A 10058-nucleotide genomic window follows, 5' to 3' on the forward strand; every position below is an offset into this window, starting at 1 on the left:
AAGTGCTGGAGGTATCAGTGCTGAAACGTGTCAGCTTCTTATAAGGATTTGGTCAGATCCCACTGCCAACACCTCTGGATTCTGGGAAGCAGGTCCCTCCTGCATGGATCTGATGACCTCTAAGCTCTTTCCTCATCTAGGAAATCTTTTTACCAATTCTTCCCATGGATTTCCACCTTTCCCTGTAAACTAACGTGATCTACAGAATAAGATATTTTCCAGGCTTCTCCTGTGACATTGTTTATGGTGCAGGAAGAAAGGGAACACACCTTTCAGCTTGACCCTGCTCCCCAAGTCTGTCACTCAAACCTCCATCAGCACCAAGCAATGCTGAGCTCCTCAAGAAGTTGCAAGGAGATGGGATTGGAGCTTATTGTCTGGAAAGCAGCTCAGCAGTGAAAGACCTTGGGGTTTTGGTATACAAAAAGTTGAGCATGAGTCAGTCTTTGCAGCAATGAGGCTGTCTTAATTTTGGACTACATTACCACAGACTTTAGATTAAATGGAATAACTGCTATCCCTCCTCCACTATTTGACCTGGTGTTTCGTTAAAGGAAATTTAAATAGTAATATGACTTTAAGTACAGTCCCTGTAGAGTAGTGGCTGTAACAGGTGCAGAACAGCAAGAAAGAATTACATTTAAGTAAACATTTCCTTCCACTGTTCCTCTTGACAGGAGGTACCTGGGTGACAGATAGTCCTGCTCCCTTCTGAACAGCAACGCCCTCTTCATTCAGAGCATCGCCCACTCAGAGGTAAGTTCTTGTCCTCTGCTGCATTACATGCATTTTTTTTGTAAAAAGCAGAAGTCTCTGCCACTGGTGGGGTACAATGGTAAGAAGAGGGACAAAGACATAGAGATCAGCTTTTAAATTTAAGCTTGTGTACCATTAAGTGGTGTTTTCCCTGTGAGGCAAATGTCTGTAGCTGACAGAACCTGCAACTGAAGTTGTTTGACAAAAAAAGAGAAATGTATAGATGGGGAAACAGATGGCAGAAGGAAAATGAGTGAACAATAAAATAAATGTGTTTTTACAAAATTGCCAACACTAAGCTGCCTCAGATGCTTATATCCACACCTCTGTGGTGCAGAATTAACTTGATTTATTTTTGGAATGCAGTAAGTAACATGTAAAAGTAGGATTACATAAACCTTTCACAGGAAGACAAAATTTCATAAAGTGATGGCATTACAGTGTGTTTCCACAAGCTTGACATAACTCAGACATTAAGGAGAAGATTGTCAAAATAACTTCCAAAAATGTCAGGGAGGCAATTTGCTGAAGCTTTTTAAAAAATGATGACATTTGCTCTTTCAGAATCAGACTGGTACTGCTAGCTACCTCAAATTGTACTTTATTCTTGACCCTGAGAAAGCTTATGCCTGGATTGAGCTTAATGACTATCGATTTCAATAGCACTATTGGAAATAAAGAAGTAAGATAAGGACACATATTTAAGTGCTTCAGGATCAAGGTCTTCTTTTGCTGAATTTGTATTGCTCCAGATGAAACATATGAGACATAGGGACACCATGAGACACAATTTGATTATATATTTTTAGAGATTCATCATTTCAGTAAGTTTCTAATTTGTAAAAGAAATAACTATCATCTGCTCTTTGTTTCTTTATGCTGATGCTTTACAGCAACAATGACAGAGTTACTCACATAAAACGTTGCCCCTGAAAAAAAGTCAGAATTACTGTTTTCTCTACACAGTCCTGTTTACAATATTTTACAGCAGGAAACTATTCCACTGACATTATCTCTTCAATTAGGCAAGCCTGCTGTGCTATTGGTAATTGCGAAGTGGATTACTGTACCAACACAAAGAAAGCTTTTCTCCAACGTATATGAAAGCATTGTAGGTGTGGGAGTTATGCCCACAGTTTGCCTCTTCAGAGTTTATTAATGTTATATTTCAGAAATATGGTGATATTCTGTCTATATTCAAGTGTCAGAATAAGCTGAGCAAGAATGACTACAGGACTCATAAGCAGAGCTGCAGCATACTACTCCAATTTAGGAATACATTCTGGTTTCTAACGTGGGCAGAAAATTAAATGGTTTCCTGACGGTGTCTGGTCATAATGTACAGCACTGGGCTCCAGCAGCAATAAATATTCACTGTTCTAGACAGTAAAAGTGTGGCATTAACATATTTATATTGGACCAGTAACCATTATAGCAATATAATTATATTAATAATGAGAATGAATGATCCACCTCCAGAGGTTGGGTCCATGCCCTGTTTGCTTTACTGGTACAGATGAGTCCTTGGGGACTAGTGTGCCTGGACTTAGACTTGTCTTTGTGCCAGCTCTGTGTGCACTGATCCCATGCTGCCTGGGAAGGAGCACTTGTCAAATCCCTTTGCATTCAGGCTCAACATCCAATGCACAATCCAATGCAAATGTTGTGCCTGCGGGACATTTGAAATGAAGCCACTGTCTGTATGTGCCCAGGCTCCCTGGTAAGGGAATTTATCTTTACAGCAGATCCAAGCTTAAATCTTTCCCATGCCTGATAGGATTCATGTCTGAAAGTCTCATTTTGCAGGAGAATGCCTTAAATATCAGGTGGTGCAGAGAATTTAGGGCCTTTTAGTGCCTTGTAGGTCAACTGTTGTCCTCACACCAAACCACACAGGTCAAGGTCTATATCTAGCAAAAAAAAAAACCCAAAAAAAAGACCCCCAAAAAACCACCACCAAACCAAAACAAAAAAACCCCCCAAGAGTTCTGGGCTTGGTCCTGTCCCTAAAGCAAAGTAGCACAATAAAGAAGTTGTATTCACGGGCTTATCTTTTCCCTTTAAATAAGAAGATTGCATAAAACCCAGTTGAAATAAATGCTTATCTTGGGCTATTCTCCAAACCACGGCAAGAGGAACCAAAACTGGGCCATGAACCATGATAATAATTTAAGAAAATGTATGATCATGTCACTTATAGTTTTCATATTCCCAAAATCTTTTGTCAGGCAATCATATTTATAAGGCTTTCCTGTTTCATCTTCCCCAACGATCATGCTACAGAGGCTGGGTCCATGCCTTGTATGCTTTACTGGTCCAGATGAGTCTTTGGGGGTTGGTGTCCCCAGCTGAGGAGACCTGGTTTCTTGCCTTTGTCCCAAAGCCCCTTAAATGAAACAGCTGCCGGCTGTAACATGGGAAGGTGAGACTTCCTACTGGTGGAGAAAGGCATGTCTTAATCAGTCCTTTCAGGTGGCAATTGTGTGAAAGACACTGGGCTGGGTTATGTGTTATTTCAAACTCTGACCTGAAAGCAGTGTGTGTACTCGTGCATTAGAACTCCAGGCAAGAAGATGTTTCTGTAGGTATAAACCTGCATGGAGCTGCCATGTCTTGTTGGACCCCAGGAGAGAAGGGGAAATTTGGCTGAAGTGGGATACTTCTCTCTTCTTGCAGGACTTGCTGTGGTTTCTGAACTTTTGCCATTCAGAGGAAAAATGAAACAGATACAGTTCAGAGGTTTTCAAAAGTTAGAAGAAATCAACTCATCCCAAATCCCATTCCACAAACCCTCTCTACCCTACCCAGATGAACCCAAGCAAGCAACAAATTGCTGGTCAGGGCACTCATCTGAAGCATCTAAATGCTGGGTTTAGGACCTTGTGCTAGATTTCCCTTTGTGATAAGGAACTAGGACTTGCTATGGGTTCTCCAAGTTGGGACAAGCAAGCTGTAAAGTCTGTTTGCCTCCTCAGTCTCATGCTTATTTAATGATTTCTGCAATATGGAGTTGCTGTATGGAGAGAAGGGTTCACAGGCAGTAATCACATCCAAGGTCCTACCCAGGCTGTGGGACCTTTTGTGTTACTCCTTACCATCCTTTCCTCACTCCCAGGAGAGTATTATTCTGGGATGGAGACTTCTCAGACCTAAAATCCCATTCTGAGTCTTATAAACCTTTTCTGACTACTTTTTTTTTCCAAGCAAATCCTTCCATCAACTTGTTTTTGACAGTGATGTTTCTCTGCAATGAAAGAAACAGCATTGACTCATTAGAAAATCCCTTCAGGTCAGACTTTTATTGCATTGTGCTTACAGATCTGCAGGGAGTGGGGAACTATGCATAGAAAATTTTGCTGATGTTCTTGTTTTTCAAAGGCTCTAACGCTGTATGACAAAGGAAGGCGAAGATGCTTTTCCTAAGTGAATATGCTTTAGAGGGGAACAAGAGATATATAGCATCAAAATCATCTCTCCCAAAACACAAGGTGACACTGACATTCCAAGAAAATGGCAACAGATCACTCTGCCAGTGATGGGTTCTTAGTTCTTTGTGTGATTCATGATGATAGCTAGATGTCAAATCTTTGCTGCATACCAGGGAAAAAACAAAATATAATAATAAAAAATAATCTAGTGACTTCTGACAGGAAAAATCTGAGACAAGGATAGCCTACCTAAAAGAAGCTACGTATGTAAAATCCACTAATTTTATGTTATTAAGAGTACTGAATAGACGTGTCAGATTGCATGAAAAGTGCAACATTTTAATGTATAGCTTTTTTTGTTTCACTTTCCACTTATGTGATCCAAAGCTACTGCATTTTTATGGGATTTTGTAGGAAGCCAAAGGCTAATGTTTTCAAGAGCAGAGGTGTCAGTGAGGAAACTGAGCTCTGAAAGCCAAAATCACCTACCATTTAGGCCAAGACCTTATCAACCAGAAATATTTGGTTGCCTCTTTGAATTCCAGTGACATCTTAAAATACACCATCCACTTTCTGCCAAACATATTGCTACTGGGTATACTAAAATCCTCCTAATAGTTGATAATGCCCTATGGAGCCATGCAGAATCTTAGGCCAAACTCAGAACTGTTGTTTAGCCAGGTTTTTTTTAAGAGCAGAGATAGAAATGCCTGTGCCAGACCAGGACCAATAATCCACCTCCCCCTGCATCCTGTCTCTGGCCGGGCCAAGAGCAGGCTTGCTGGAAAGCATACAGGAGCAAGAGTGTCACATAGTAATACTTCTCTGTGGTATTTTTCTTGACTCCAAAAATTAGTGCTGAACAGTCTTCTGAGCCAGTGTTGTCATCTTTATATCATATATTCCTCAATGGATTTTTCTTCCTTGTGTTTTTCTGGTCAAATTCTGAACTTCTCTCAATTTTTTGCTTCCCCAGTGCCCTGTTCCAAAGGACTGCTGCCACCAGCCAGGGATATTTGATGCCTCCTGATGCTTAAGGGATTTCTTAACTAAGAATTTATTTATGCAACTAGTTTCCAACCACAAGTGTTGCAAAATCAGTGGGCACTTTTCCTGTGGATATCTCTGTGTTTCAGATTCCTGTTTGTAAAATACAGCCACGTTCTCACAACATGTAAGGATGCCGCTTATGAATCACTCAGATGCTGTGCCAAGCCTGTGGAAAAACCCATTGGGAAAATGAACAACTGAACAGCATGCTGTACATGAGTCTGAGGCCCAGATAGCGAATAATGAGGAGAAAATAAATTATCAGTGGGATGCTCATTAAATGAACACCATCCTCTAGTGTACTGAACGAGCATAGACAAGCTTGTTATCCTTTTCTGTAATTAGAAGCAGTGTCCTAATTGATGTGCAGAAATGTGCCAAATTCAGGTGACTCACATTTGACTTTGCCATCTTAAAGGGTTGTTTCAGTGTAGCTTGTGCATCTTCATGTCCCATCTCTGAGATAACACCTTTCACTTAAAGTGAGACAGCTGCTAATTACAAATGGATATTGTATTTTTCCTTTTCTAAGTTCTAGAACACACAAGAGATTCAGTTTTGAGCAGCTGAGTTGTTTTTTGCTGAGGATTTAATTTCCCAACCTACCCATTGTGTTATGGATAGGCCAGTGCAAATATTATTTCTTTAAATGAAAAAGACCACTGATAACTACTGTGACCTGCAGCGATCATATGTGCTAGGTTTAACCGGAGTGTTTATCAGGCTTTTCCTGGTAATGAAAACCAGCTGCTTTTCAGTCACACCAAGCTGTTCATAGCTGGCAGTTCCTATATCAACCAAACTGCGTTTTGTACAAGGAAATGTTTTTGCAAGATGTCCCAGGCTGGTAAATACAAAAGGAATGGATTTAGAAACATCTCTGAAAGCAGCATCCTCTGACTTTTGTGTGTATATTTGTAAATACTGAGGAAAGAGTCAAAGAGTGGTGCCAGCTGTTTTAGCAAAGAACTAGAAGCGAACAGATCCAGAAGAGATCTAAGTAGATTTCTAAAATAAACGCTCCTAGTTCTGTCAGCTGTTTTACTTCTGGTTTAGAGCTGACATAAGCCTCCTGGTGATGTTTGAATGATTGCCTTTTTTCTCCCCAAATCTTGCTTCCCTCTGGGTAAAGCAAGGTATTACTGTTCCACAGGTGTCCTCAGGACCTGGCAAAAGAGTAGTAGTGGAAGTTAATACTAGTGAAGGTGGAATCTAAATGCATAGGCAGATGAAAATTCAATAATCCTATCCAAAAATTCAATAGTGCTATAATTCAATAATATAATTCAATAGTCCTGTGGCAAGTAGGCAATACTCCATCATGGTCTCCTGTGAGGCTGAAAAAATTATGGGAAATAACCATTTTTGAATTTCAAATTAAAAAACAAGGCAATATAAAGATAAAAAGTGAATGGGTGAAGCAAGCTTAGGTAAATATAAATGATGATTAAATTGTTTCAAGTTTTCTGGGTATAAAAATATCTTTCAACATTACCTCCCAGCACAGGCATAGAAAGATGTGCCAGCCATATGTCTAGAATGGCAGAACTGAAGAATAGGAGATATCACAGCCAAAGTAATTACAGTGGTTACTCTTAGGCCACAACTTGGAGCTGAAAATGTGGTATAGCTAGTTTCTTAGTGACAGCAGCTGACCTTTTCTGCAGCAAGGGAACACACTGAGGAAAACCCCATCTGAGCCAAAGCAAAGTCTCACGAGTTTGTTTTTTTAGCTGTTAATACAAATCACTATTGCCCCACAGCCTCTTTCTCGCAGGAGGTGCAATTTTCTGCTCATGCTGAAGGAGGCAGAAGCAAAGTGCAGCGTAAGTGGTAAGGTCCTACATCCATGCTGTGCCATTTCTGATGTGTGGCATTTTCGATGCATGGCATTCCGGAGCTGAGCTGTACATCTGATGCTCTGTGTGGTTATGCAGAAGGCAAGGGAAGACACATGAAGCCAAAAGGAGAAATCCCTGGCAGTGTATAACTTTGGGGGCCTGGTGGGAAAGGAAATCTGCTGTGTGGTTGCCATGTGGTCCTTCCCCTCATCTCTTTGTTCCTCTACAATGAGACAGTAGAATGCAAACTACAGTCCTTGGGTAGGCATCCTCTCCAGGCAGGCATACATGGGCGACTGGGGTTGCCCTTCTGAGATGCCCAATTCCAAGAGATGGCAGAAAATGGAGACTACATTCCCAATCCTAGTTATTACACACTTGGATTTTGGCACCAAAACATGTAGAATGTTGCCTCCCTCAGCAGTTTCCACTGCTCAGCTTTGATGGCAGCAGTCTGTGAGGATTTGGTTTTGGCAGTTCTTTAGCACTAATTTTTCTGCGGATATTTGGAGGTGGAGGAAGACGGACGGCTGATGGCAACTGTGGAACTTGGAATCACCAGTTACTGGTGGCTTCCTCAAATGAGACTATACACCCTCTTATGCTGGGGCTGCACAGCCATAACTTGTTCCACTGGTCTGGCTTTCTGCAACATGTGAGAGTGAAGCCATGGCCCCAGCACAGGCTGCTGACCAGCAAATCCAGCCTGCAGGAACAGTCCATTCTCCTGCTCCCTCACAGGAAGGAAATGCCTCCTTTTTCACCTGCAGCCTGCTTCTGATTGCAATGGTGAGCATGCTTGCAATGAGAGATCTTGCTTGACATTGAGAGAAAAAATGTCAAAGATAGGTGGTAAGAATAATATGAAAAGAAATTATGGATGACTCTCTTGTTGTCCCAGCACAACACTGTAGGAGCAGCATTTGGTAGCTGAGCTTTGGGCATATTTGACTTGCTAAAAATTGCTCAGGAGGGGCATTCTTAGGCACAAGGTCTGCATGTTGCACTGTGGGGGCCCCAGGCAACTTGGTCCTGACTGAGGGGGAAATGAAACCTGTAGCAAACAGGAGCTAACTCACAACAGATTTGTTGCAGTTACTAAAGGTTTCATCTGCTCTTCAATCATCACAGTAATCCCATTTTACCACACACTGTGCAGAAAGCTATTTGGTACCTAGCAGTTTTTTTCATTAGTTTCTGACTACTCATTTATATTTAATGTTAGATCACTGAGAAAATAACAAGAAGTGAAAAAAGTTCTAGACGTGTTTTACCATTGTATTATCTGGTTTTACAACCCATCTGGGTATATGTGATTAACTTTTAGGTTTAAACGGCTTGAAAATAATTTAACATTTCCCCAATCTTTAATTTCTTTCTCCTCGTCTCCCTTCCCAAAATACTGAGTACTTCAAAGAGTGATCTACTTAGAAATGATAGCATATTTACCTGCTTTAAAAGGCCTGTGTCACTTAACATCGAGGGAGAAGCTGCTATATGATAAAATTTTTAATTTCAGCATTCTTTTTATTCACATAGGGAAAAGAAAGGAAGAAATGTTATTGTTTTTATTTCCAGGAAACATTAAAAATTCCTTACCCTACCCTGCAGTTCATTTTGTTTTGTTTTATTTTGTTAATAGTCTGTATTCTGATTGCTGCTTGCTAAAGAATAAAAGAGGATTCTTTAGTCATGGGAATGCAGAGATGTTTATTTCCACTTTGGGAGTATAGCAGAGTTTAGAAAAAATCATCTGTTTTCAGAGTTAGTTGCTGAAGCACCTGGTATCCCACGCTCCACCCAAGATTATAAAAATATTTGAAACTGCAGGAAGGCAATACAGCTGTGCAAGCTTATATGGGATCTTGTTGATTTAATTAAGTTCAGAAAAAGCAGCCATACCAATAAATGCATAGTTGCTTGAAAGAGAGAGGTGCCATTTGGTAAAGTTTCCCCCCTTAATTATCTGAGTTTTAGTTAAAAATTATAGTCTCCCATAATTTCTCTGGTGCAATCAAATTCTGTTCTTGTTGAAATCATGCATCAGATGATTATTTTTTAAGGGTGAAAATGGCACAGTGAGGAGAAATTCAGATCCAGCTCTTGCTGTTGATGTCTGTGGCAGTACAACCTGGTTAAAAAGCAAAACAAAACCAAAACAAGCTAAGTTAAATTCTCTGCCTTTGTGTGAGATCCTCCTTGGCAACAAATATAGTCTCTTGTATGAAGAAGACCTTCATGCCTCGATTTGGGAGGCAGTAATACAGTTACAGGAGAGAGCCGTGGCTGGAGGATGCTGTACATGTGGGGCAAAGAGCAGCGAATGTTTCAGAGGACAGAATTCAATTCCCGGAAGGGTGGCTGCATCAGTTCCCCTTGGTCCAGCTGGGGGAGAACTCCAGCAGTCATCCTGGAAACAGGAAAAGTGACTCTACATTAAGTGAGGGAGGTGCTAGAGTGATGTTTAACATTAACGAATAAATAAGGATACGGAAAATGGTGTTGTGTAAAAATGGGTCTACCTCTGCTGGATAATATTAAAATCCAAAAGACAAACTATTTCTTGCAAATGAAATTTTTTTGCAAAACCTTAGTGTATGGAAGAAATTGGGAATTTTCAGCTTTCTCCAAACTCAAGAATCCCAAACTATTTGGGAGAACAGACACTAATCTATATGAGAAGCTGTTTGTAATTTCCTTCATAATTTCCCAACATATGTGGCAAGTTTCCAAGATTTAAGTATAGCAATCATAAATCATATGTGATTAGCTAGCAGAGCGTGCATTGGTATGGGGGTGGCAAGTCACTACTAGAGGTATGGCATGTGAAGCAAAGGTCATCACTTTGCTCACTGGTCTTTGGTTTCCTGCTGGAAAATCAGTGGATCCTTTGGTTACATAAAGCACTGATAGATGGGAGATTGTTTTCAGGTATTTGCTTTGCATCCTGTTGGAAGTGTTCCTGGCTAAACTCACTGGCAGA

The sequence above is a fragment of the Corvus moneduloides genome, chromosome 3, assembly GCF_009650955.1.
Source record: "Corvus moneduloides isolate bCorMon1 chromosome 3, bCorMon1.pri, whole genome shotgun sequence".
NCBI lineage: Eukaryota > Metazoa > Chordata > Aves > Passeriformes > Corvidae > Corvus > Corvus moneduloides.